Genomic DNA, 12,264 nt, shown 5'->3' with positions numbered 1-12,264 from the left:
AGATGGTTGACATATTTCTTGTGTTGGAGATGGCATGGTTGGCATGGAAGACCATATTTTATTCAGATATTTTCCAGCATGCATAGTTAAGTGTGTGTGCAAATGCATTTGTGCATATGTCCATGTGGGCTTGTGTGCCTGTGTTTATGTTCATATGTATGACTGTTCATGTGGTTTCATGCAATGTATTCATGTTGCTTGTGTTCATGTGCATTTTTATGTTCTGTGTGTGCGCACGCACGTGTGTGTGTGTGTGTGTGGTTCTGTGAGAGTGTGTTTATGTATGTGTCCATATGTGCTTGTGTGTATGTATGTTGATGTAGGTGTTCATAGGTGATTTGTATGTATATGTTCATGTGTTGTGTGCATGCATGTGTGTATTTCTGTTGCTTTGTGTTCATGTGCATCTTGTGTGCATGCTCATGTGCTTATGATGTGTATGTGTTGAATGTGTGATTATGTGTGCGCATGCGTGGGGGGGGGGGGAGTATGGGCACAAATCATGTGTGTTTGTGTCCATACATTTGTGTGAACCTTTTATGGCACATGAATCCAAGTTTTGATTTAAGCATTCCCACTGATATTACACTGGAAGACTGGAACTAAAACAAACTGTATTATATGACATTAGAGATTAGAAACAATTATTATTCTTATCATCATCATCATCATCATCATTATTATTATTATTATTAGAACAAAGAGAATATAGGGTCAACCACAGTGAAAATGCTGCATTGGGTAAAAGATCTGTAGTGAGACCCCTTCTTTGAGTAAGGACATTATTGGAATTAAAGAAGGCAGATCCATGTTGCAAATCTGTTTCCACTAATCCTTTCAAGGCTTCCCAGAGGAGGGAGAGATGACGATGGAGGAGAAAGAAGAAAGAGGGGGAGAAGAAAGATGGGGAGAAGAAAGAGGTGATGGAAGAAAGAAAAAAGAGGAAAGAAGAAAGAAAGTAAAGAAGAAAAAGAAGGCAAAGAAATGAAAAAGACGAAAAAGGCAAAGAAAAAGAGAAAGAAAATGGAGAAAAGGAAGGCAAATAAGAAGCAGCAGCAGCAGTAGTGGTGATGGCTAAAGCATGCAAAATGAACCTTAGATCAATATGCTATAAATCTCAAGAAACTTTGGGGAAATATATCTCTTCTCACATCTCTCTCTCTCTCTCTCTCTCTCACACACACACATACATATACACCCACAAACACAGTTCTCTTCTGAAGCCAAATCCACAGTTGTACCTTTTGTAATCTCTGAAGGCTTGTGTTAAGTTAGACCAATTCTTTGTCAGTCGGTGATGTACACAAACTGATGATAATGATGACGATGATGAGATTGATCATTATCATCCTGATTTTCATCATTAACGTCATCAAAGCAAATTTGAATGCCATCTGTATTGTACACACATACACACACACACACACATTCACATTAAAACAATTACAGTATTTATTTGACTATTTAAAACTATAATGGAATTCCAGTAGGGCTCTTCTGCATTAGCTAATTCAACCTAGCAACAGAGATAAACTTAATTGATGCAGTGAAAATGTAATTATTTAGCAAGAAACTATTTTCTCTATTGTTTCCCTTTTCTTTTTTTATTTCCTTTTTCTTCTTTATTTCTTTATGTTTTTTTTTCCCCCCACTAATAAAGAAACATTTAAAATCTAATCCGCTAATGTTTTTATCATTATCATAGCCTGTATATTTTGAGCCTCTTTACATCCTTACACACACACACACACACACATTTTTAGCATGGGGTAGAGAAATACATATTATTGATGCATTGTTTTACAGCTGGATGCCCTTCCTGTTGTTAACACTGTCCTGTTTTTCATGTAAGAGATTTTTTTTTATTTCACTTATCGTTGAAAGTACAGAGCTAGAGAATAATATTACTGACAAGGATTGCCAACAAATGTCTCCGTTTTTAGATCAATACTATACATGTGAAGCAAAAGAATGTAAATGTTCATACAGAGAAACACACACAAATGCATGCAGACACACACAATATACATGGGTCAGTGGTTAGAATATCAGGCTCACAATAATGAGATAGTAAGTTTGATTCCTGGGCCAGGTAGTGTGTTGTGTTCTTGAGCAAGACACTTTATTTCAGGTTGCTCCAGTTCACTCAGCTGTAGAAATGAGTTGTAATGTCACTGGTGCCAAGCTGTATCGGCCTTTGCCTTTCTCTTGGATAACATTGGTGATGTGGAGAGGGAAGGCTGTTACACATGGGCGACTGCTGGTCTTCCACAAACCACTTTGCCAGGACTTGTGCCTCAGAGGGGAGCTTTCTATGTGCAATCCTATGGTCATTCACGACCAAAGGAGGTCTTGACTCTTTACTCTACACATAATACATACCCCACACACACATATGCAGCTATGTGGTAAAGAAGTGTGCTTCCTAACTGCATGGTTTCAGGTTCAGTCACACTGCAATGCACCTTGAGTGAGCAAGTGTCTTCTACTGTTGTCCTAGGTTAACCAAAGCCTTGTGAGTGGATACAGAAACTGAAAGAAGCCTCTAGTATATGTATATATGTATGTGTGAGTGTAAGCATGTGTATGTGTGTGTAGTGTCTCCTTGTCTTGACATCAAGTGACTGTTGTAAAGGAATTTCATTCATTTCCAATACTCTACAAAAACAATGTAATATATCCATGGGGATATATTAGATTGTTTGTAAACAAATGTGAATTGGTAATAGAAAGGGCATTTGGTGATAGACAATCTGGCTTAAACTCTGTCCAATCCAGTCAAGCATGAAAAAGTGGACATTAACACATTGATGATACACACACAACAGGTTTCCGTACAGTTTCTATCTACTGCTTACTCTCACAAGGCATTAGTTGCCCTGAGGCTACAGTGGAAGCCATTTGACCAAGATGCTGTGCAATGAGACAGAACTCATAACCACATGGTAACAAAGACAACTCTGTGTGTGTGTGATATATGTGTTTCTAATTCAGGTACAAGGCCAGCAATTTTGTTGGAAATATGTTAGTTGGTTACACTGATCCCAGAACTTGACTGGTACATTATTGTATTGACCCCAGACAGATGAAAGGCAAAACTGACCTTGGCAGGATTTGAACTCAGAATGTAAAGAGCTGGAAGAAATGTCTCAAAGTATTTTGTCTGACACTAACAATTCTGAAATTCACTGCCCTTCATAATCTTATTTTTAATATAGGCACAAGGCCAGTAAATTTGAAGGGAGGGGTTAGTTGATTACATCAACCCCAATATAAGACTGGTACTTTATCTTATGGAGTCTGACCCTTAAATTTTAGGTAAAAATAATAGAGAATTATATTGACTCCAGCACATTTTAATGACTCTGAAAGGATGAAAAGCAAAATTCACCTTGGAGGTATTGGTACCCAGAAAGTATTAATAGGAGGAAGTCAATTATATTTGATTCCAGTACTTTACCAATACTATGACGATTGAAAAGAAAAGTAAACCATGCCAGGATTTGAACTCAGACTCTAAACAGCCAGAACAAATACCATAAGGGAGCTTGTCTGATGTTCTAATGATTTTAGTAAACCACCATTCTTAACTACTACTACTACTACTACTACTACTACTACTACTACTACTACTACTACTACTACTAAAATGCATGCAAATGCTAGTTAGCAATACACAAAGCATTCCACAGAGAATTGATTGAAAAGGGACTAACCTACAGAAATGTAGTGCTACTATTGAAGACATTCCAGAATTCCTCCTATGAAAAGCAGCAAGGGATGATCTGATCCAAGCATTAATGGTTTCTATTCACAGAGTAAATGAACACAGCACAGCTTTAGAAAGAGACAAGAAGAAAAAAAAATTACATAGATTTAAATAAATGTATAAATAAATGAAGGAAAATAAAACAATAAATATCAAATAAACAAATCAAGCAAATTTCAATGTATTTAATAAGACAAACAGAAACCTATTCAAATTGAATATGTGTGTGTGTGTGTGTATCTAAATATATGTTATGTATAAATACACATACATATATACTTACACACACACAAACATGTGCATGTAGTTTTCAGAGAAAATTCAGTAATATGAATTTCCTCAAGAAACAAACATTTGAAAGAAAAAAAAAATCAAGAAAAATAGTAAAGGGGTGGGAGGAGTTAGGGTAGTGAAGACAAAAACAAAACAAAACAAAACAAAAAACAAACAAATTTGCAGTTGCAACAAATATTAACCATGAAGACATCATACAGAATTGGCTGAAGGACCCACTTGTACAAACGTGAGGAACTGCTGGTTTATAAATCCATTTATTTATTTATTAATTCATTCCTTGATCATTATTATCATTATCATTTAAATTTATCATCATCACTATTACCAGCTTATATATACATACATACATACATACATATATATATATATATATATATATATATATATATTTCGTTTTTGGATTTGGTTTGCAAGATATTTTATGTGATTTCGTGTGTTGAAGCATATTCTGTTGTGTCTGGGGAGAGTCATTTTCTTATTGTGCCTTAAAATTAACACACTCACTGGTAAAATTCCACTTATTTTTCTTTTTATTTTCCTAAAATTTTTGTTGTGTCTTGCAACCTTATCAATAGCCTGTGTGTGTGTGTGTGTATGTATATATATATATATATATATATATATATATATACACACACACACACACGAACACATACATATATGCATACACACATACATACATGCACAATCATTCCATTCTATGTAAATTCCCCACTCTTTGTCTTCGTATTGTCCTCCCATCTGTTGCTTTGGTGGCAAATAAAAGTATTATTATTATTATTATTATTATTATTAATAGTAGTAGTAGTAGTAGTAGTAGTAGTAGTTTGATTTGTAGTGTTTATAAGTCTGGGTTAAATTCCTACTGAGGTCATCTCTACCTTGCATCTTTCCAAGAATCAATAAAGTAAGTATCAATCAAGTATTAGGTGTCAATATAACTGACTGCTCTTACCCCTACAGAATTCCTAGCCTTGTGATGATGTAAGAAAAAAAAAGAAAATCACTTATAGTATTAGCATTTTTATTTTAGTATTAGGCTGAGGAAAAAGTTTGTGCGCTGTGTTAAAATAATGCTTACTCCCTTTTTACTTGTTTCAGTCATTTGACTGTGGCCATGCTGGAGCACCACCTTCAGTCGAGCAAATCGACCCCAGGACTTATTCTTTGAAAGCCTAGTACTTATTCTTTCGGTCTCTTTTGCTGAACCGCTAAGTTACAGGGACGTAAACACACCAACATCGACACATACATATATATATATATATACATATATACGTCAGGCTTCTTTCAGTTTCCGTCTACCAAATCCACTTACAAGGCTTTGGTCAGCCCGAGGCTATAGTAGAAGACATTTACCCAAGGTGCCACGCAGTGGGACTGAACCTGGAACCATGTGGTTGGAAAGCAAGCTACTTACCACACAGCCACTCCTACGCCTTTTTTATATATTTTTGTGGTGTATGTGTTCATTCAGTTCATTATTTTAACGCAGCGTACAAACTTTTTCCTCAACCTAGTATTATTATTTTCAGTTGTTTTTATTCCATTATTTTTCCTTTATCTTTTACTCGTTTCAGCCATTGTTCTATGGCTATGCTGGGGCACTACCTTGAAGGGTTTAGTTGAATGAATCAACTTATTTTTGAGACTGCTATTTATTTTGTTGGTCTCTTTTGCTAAATTGCTAAATTATAGGAATATAAACAAACTAACACCAGTTGTCAAGCAGAGGTGGGGGACAAACATGAAGACACATACACACACACACACATATATATATATATATATATATATATATATATATACGGGTGGCACATAAAAGACACCATTTCGAGCGTGGCCGTTTTCGTGCGGGTGACACGTAAAAGCACCCACTACACTCTCTGAGTGGTTGGCGTTAGGAAGGGCATCCAGCTGTAGAAACTCTGCCAAATCAGACTGGAGCCTGGTGTTGCCATCCGGTTTCACCAGTCCTCAGTCAAATCGTCCAACCCATGCTAGCATGGAAAGCGGACGTTAAACGATGATGATGATGATGAGTAGGCTTCCATACAATTTGTCTACCAAATTCACTCACAACGCATTGCTTGACTTGAGACAATTGTAGAAAGCACTTGCACAAGGTGCCACACACTGAGATTGAACCCCAAACCATGTGCTTACAAGGTGAGCTTCTTAACCACATAGCCATTCTTTTATTCTTTTACTTGTTTCAGCCATTTAATTGTGGTCATGCTGCAGCACCACCTTAAGGGGTTTTAGTCAAAGAAATTGACCCTGGGTCTTATTCTTCGTAAGCCTAGTACTTATTCTATCGGTCTCTTTTGCCAAACCACTAAGTTACAGGGGACATAAATGCACCAACATTGGTTGTCAATTGATGGTAGCAGGGAAAAACACAAAAATACACACATATCTATCTATCTATCTATATATATACATATATGTGTGTGTGTGTGTGATAGGCTTCTTTCAGTTTCCATCTACCAAATCCACTTACAAAGCTTTGGTTGGCCTGCAGCTATATTAAAAGACACTTGGCTAAGGTGCCATGCAGTGGGACTGAACCCAGAACCATGTGGTTGGGAAACAATATTTTTAACCTTTTTGCTTCATTATGTAATTTAGTCTTGTTGCAGACAAAAGTGAAACTAGTCTCAGTAACTCCATCAGTTTAGAGCAATGCCTTTTGTTGTTGTTGTGTACAGAAGAAACCAAAAAAAAAAAAAACCATAAATAAAAACACCCTAGAAACCAAAAAAAAAAAAAAGAGAGCTTCAATTGATAAATTTGAAAGAATTTGTCAGAAAGGGTTGGTGGGAGAGCAGGTTGAAGATGGTCGATGTAAACTTGTATGTTACATCATGTCTTGCATCTCAGCCACCGTCACCACCACCATCCACATTAGCATAAGCATCATTACTGTTTATTACCACCACCACCACCTCCACCACACCCAGTTTGCCATCACGTCACATCATGTCATGGGTGCCATGGGTGGAGCACATCTTGTTTACAAGATCAAAAGAAACCAAATTAGCAAAAACGTGTACGAAGCTCATAGTAGTAGTAGTGATGGAGGTGGTGGTGATTGTAGTGATGGTGATAGTGGTGGTAGTAATGGTGGTAGTGGTGACGGTGGTAGTGGTGGTAGTAGAAGTAGTAGTAGCAACAGCAGTAGTTTGTGGAGGTATCAGCCTTTAACACCATCATTAACTACCATGGTCACAACAATTACCAAAAGCTTTTATCCTGATATGAAGCACTGCAATCTTTGTATGGTCACTACGATTAACTTTATTACTCCTGATGACCTAGTGCAATATTCTAGAGTAAGACAATCAAATTCAACACTCATGAATTGCCCCTGCCCCCATCATTGCCACATCCTCACCACCACCATTACTGCATGCCATTCATCTACCTACCCACCGCCACCACCTCTCGTAAAATAATGGTGTTGGTCGTTTATAGAAGTCATTATGATTAACTTGCTGATCTCTGTGAAAGCTGGGTCGTCCTATATCCAATTAGGGATGCTTTAAAAAGAGTGCAAATCAATCAACCATTACAATGTGGGGTAGAAAAATGCGTGGTGGGAGTGGGGCAGGGGGTAGGGTATAAAATATGCTAAGTCAATAATCAGTTTAAGGTTAGGGTCCCATTACAGAGACCCTGACTCAGTACCATTTAGTAAGGTGGTTGTCACAAGGTTGGAATGGTTAAGGTGTATGGCTCAGTGGTTAGAGCATTGGACTTACAACCATAGGGTTGTGAGCTTGCTTAAGACACTTTAATTCACGTTGCTCCAGTTCACTTAGCTAAGGATTTTCGAGCGAGATCGTTGCCAATGTCCCTGGACTGGCTCTTGTGCGGGTGGCACATAAAATACACCATTTTGAGCATGGCTGTTGCCAGTACCGCCTGACTGGCCTTCGTGCCGGTGGCACGTAAAAAGCACCCACTACACTCTCTGAGTGGTTGGCGTTAGGAAGGGCATCCAGCTGTAGAAACTCTGCCAAATCAGATTGGAGCCTGGTGTAGCCATCTGGTTTCACCAGTCCTCAGTCAAATCGTCCAACCCATGCTAGCATGGAAAGCGGACGTTAAACGATGATGATGATGATGTCACTGGTGCCAAGCTATATCGGCCTTTGCCTTTCCCTTGGACAACATCAGCGGTGTGGAGAGGAGAAACTGGTATGCATGGGCGACTGCTGGTCTTCCGTAAACAGATTTGCCTGGACTTCTACCTTAGAGGGGAACTTTCTAATTGCAATTCTATGGTCATTTGTGACCGAAGTAGGGTGGCTTTTACTTTTTGTCACAAGGTGTAGTGAAGGCATGTAGCTTAGTGGTTAGGGATATTCAGCTCACAATCATAAGGTCATGAGTGATTCCTGGCAGTGCGTAGTGTCTTCCAGCAAGATACTTTATTTTGCATTGCTCCAGTCCACTCAGCTGGCAAAAATGAATAGAACCTGTGTTTCAAAGGGCCAGCCTGATCACATCCTGTGTCATGCTGAATCTCCCTGAGAACTACATTAGGGGTACACATGTCTGTAGAGTGCTCAGTAGCTTGTATGTTAATTTCATGAGCAAGCTGTTCTGTTGATCGGATCAACTGGAACCCTCATCGGGGCAGTGTGGTTAAGAAGTTTGCTTCACAGCTATGTGGTTTCTGGTTCAATCCCATGGCATAGCACCTTGGGCAATTGTCTTCTGCTATAGCCTCAGGACAACCAATGCCTTAAAGATTGAATTATTTGATAGACAGAAACTGAGTGAGAGTTAATTGTATATGTGTCTACTTGTGTATGTCTTTGTGTCTGTGTTTGTCCTACAACCACTTACTGGGCAACTGGTGTTGGTTTGTTGACATCCCTGTTCAGCAAAAGAGACTCATAGAATAAATACTGGACTTCCTTACAAGTAGATTTGGTAGATGGAAATTGAAAGAAGTCCTTTGTATATATGTGTGTGTGTGTGTGTGTGTGTGTCTTTTTGTTTGTTCCCACTACTGCTTGACAACCAGTGCTTGTGTGTTTAAGTTCCCGTAACTTAGTGATTTGGCAAAAAGCGACCAATAAAATAAGTACCAGGCCTGAAAAAAATAAGTACTGGGGTTGATACATTTGACTAAAATTTCTTCAAGGTGGGGCCCCAGCATGGTCACAATCTAATGATTGAAACAAGTAAAAGATAAAAGATTCATAAACCCTGAGAGATAGAGAGACATGAGGATTATAACAGTTGATGTTTCGTGACTGGGTACTTGCCATCTTCCACTTGATAGGATAGTGTGCCAGTCAATTTTAGGTAAGACTACTCAGTGATGAGGTACCTATTTCTGATGGACAGATGAACTGAGGTAATATAGAAAAAAATGTTTCGACACAAAGGAGATAATAAAATGTCGGTTAAATCTGAAGTCATCATTTTTCAGTTGCTAGTTTAATTAGCTACTTCACCTCTGTTTACAAAACATGAAACATTATCAAAATGCCAAAGACTGACTTTTTGACTATGATTCATACTCTCCAATGACTGCCAAGTGGGAGGTATCAATGATCATCAAGTATATGACTATTGTTTGTCTTTTTGATTGTCAGGTGTGCAGGAGATGATTCTAAAAAATGCTTTCTCAGATTGTTTATTTTGTGATATATTCATTACATAAAATAACGAAAAGGGAGGCTTCTAAGTATTCACTTGACCTAGCAGCCAAATTTCCCTCAAATGATACCTTACCATCTTAAATAAGGATAAGGAAGCAATACATAACACAATGGTTTCAAATTTTGCCACAAGGGCAGCTATTTTGGGGGAGGGGATGAGTCAATCACATCGACCTCAGTGTTCAACTGGTACTTGTTTTATCGACCCCAAAAGGATGAAAAGCAAAGTTGACCTTGGCAATACATAACATAATAGTCCCACATATATTAATTAGTCTTAAAAAGAAAAAGAAGAAAAGGCAGCATTTTAAGAGACATAATATTGTTGTTTTATGATATCATCATCATCATCGTTTAACGTCCGCGTTCCGATTAACGTCATATATATATATATATATATATATAGTGGAATGCAGAACTACATTAATGTTAGTCCTGTATGCTTTTGAAAAGGCTGGATGGTCATGGATGGAAAGCATTTGATCATAAGCCAGCTTGATCAGTATTGAACTGGGGTTAAACAACAAATTTTACATACACATGAACACACAAATACATACACACTTAAGAACTTATGAACACATACATGAACATACACACAGGAACACATACATGAAAACACACACACATGTACACAAACATACTCTGAGCTTCTTTGCGGATTATGTTTACTTTAATTCTTAGTGCAGACAGCAATCACAGCGGGTTCTTTTTTTCTGTACTAAAATTTGTGAATTATGTCTCCTTATCTGTCACGGAATATTTAACTATACAATAAGGTCACACTCACATACTGTGAGTCATTCAGCCACACAGTACTCTACTGTAAGAGCCAGACTATCAGTTGATGATGATGTTTACCATCAACAAATTTAACCATTCAGACTTTAAAGCCAGTACATAAGATAACCCTGACCATTGTTTTAGTAGGGAGAGAGGTCTGCTAGAAATAGCTGCTTAGTCTCCTTCAAGTTGCACTCTACAGTCTAGAACACTGGTTCTCAACCATTTTTTGACTATGGACCGCTTTGATTCCCATTTTACTCTGGGGAGAGGGACCACCATAGCCATTCGATGTTTAAAAACTCCTATTATATTTCTATGATTAAATATTATTAGGGAATTGCATAAAAAATGTTTAAATATTTTGTGTATTGTAGAAATATAACCAGTTTCATCATCATCATCGTTTAACGTCTGCTTTCCATGCTAGCATGGGTTGGACGATTTGACTGAGGACTGGCAAGCCAGAAGGCTGCACCAGGCTCCAATCTGATCTGGCAGAGTTTCTACAGCTGGATGCCCTTCCAAACGCCAAAGCACATATATTTTTAACAACAAAATCTTATAAGGATACCCACAAGGGCCTTATGGACCCTAATTGAGAACCACTGGTCTAGAAGAAAAAGCATTGCATAGTCATAGGAATACCATAAAAAAATGAGATGGTCATGGCAGGAATGCCTTTGATTATGGGTCTATTTGATGAGATTTGACCTGAGGTTGAACAACACAGGCCTTGTATTGGCAATGTGCTTATACACCTTCAAAGGTCATCTTATATACCAGCATATGGAACTTATATACACCAGCATCATCATCAAAACCATTATTATAGTTTTAATGTTCATTTTACCATGCTCATATGGGTCAAACAGAATTTATTGAGGTGGATTTTCTTTGGCCAGATGCCCTTCCAATTGCCAACTCTCACCTATTTCGAAGAAAAGTAACATTTCCCCAGTGACCAGGCATGTTTTCATGGAAGACTGGAAACAAAGGACAGCACTAACAGTCTTAACCATTTAGCATTTAAACTGATCATATCCGGCCAAAATATTCTACTTGTTTTATGTTCAAACTGATTACATCCAACCTCTCATGCTACCAAACAGTGCCATTCTCAAAATAAACAACCACACCATCAGAATCTCAAATCTACAAGATAAAGCATGTGCAATGCTAGTGATGGAGTATAAACTATCAACCTTTCCAAAAGCAGTCTGACACCCCACTGGACTGAGGAAGCCTCCATATGTGCACCCAATCTGCTAGAAATATCACCTAAGTCTCCCTCACATCACACCTGACTATATTAAAGGAAAAGAAAATGAAAGAGATAGGATAATGTAGTTCTAAATATATCACAGTAAAGAAAAAAAAAATACAGGATGATCACAGCTGGAAACCTTTCGTCATAGATAAGGTTGATCACTGCTGGCTTGGGGCTGAATAACAACCACAACTCTGTGATTCATCACTGCACGTTGCAGAGTATGGTTCTCAACTAGGTTAACAACTTGTTGGCACTCCGTTGCTTACGACGTCGAGGGTTCCAGTTGATCCTATCAACAGAACAGCTTGCTCGTGAAATTAACGTCCAAGTGGCTGAGCAATCCACAGACACATGTACCCTTAACGTAGTTCTCGGGGATATTCAGCGTGACACAGTGTGACAAGGCTGGCCATTTGAAATACAGGTACAACAGAAACAGGAAGAAAGAGTGAGAGAAAGTT

At 38.0% G+C, this 12,264-nt stretch overlaps 1 protein-coding gene across 1 annotated transcript in view; it reads right to left on the bottom strand.

Moving 5' to 3' along the window:
- The window catches only part of LOC106868679 (uncharacterized), a 150,103-nt gene extending 146,263 nt beyond the window's left edge, over positions 1 to 3,840 (bottom strand). Inside the window, exon 1 of the mRNA XM_052977691.2 lies at positions 3,717 to 3,840. The gene's annotated coding sequence lies outside the window, so the exon portion shown is untranslated. The remainder of the gene's footprint in view (positions 1 to 3,716) is intronic.
- Positions 3,841 to 12,264: the final 8,424 nt, after the last annotated feature.

This window comes from Octopus bimaculoides, chromosome 2 (genome assembly GCF_046866305.1).
Source record: "Octopus bimaculoides isolate indiv1 chromosome 2, ASM4686630v1, whole genome shotgun sequence".
NCBI lineage: Eukaryota > Metazoa > Mollusca > Cephalopoda > Octopoda > Octopodidae > Octopus > Octopus bimaculoides.
This window is presented reverse-complemented; position numbering and strand designations above follow the sequence as displayed.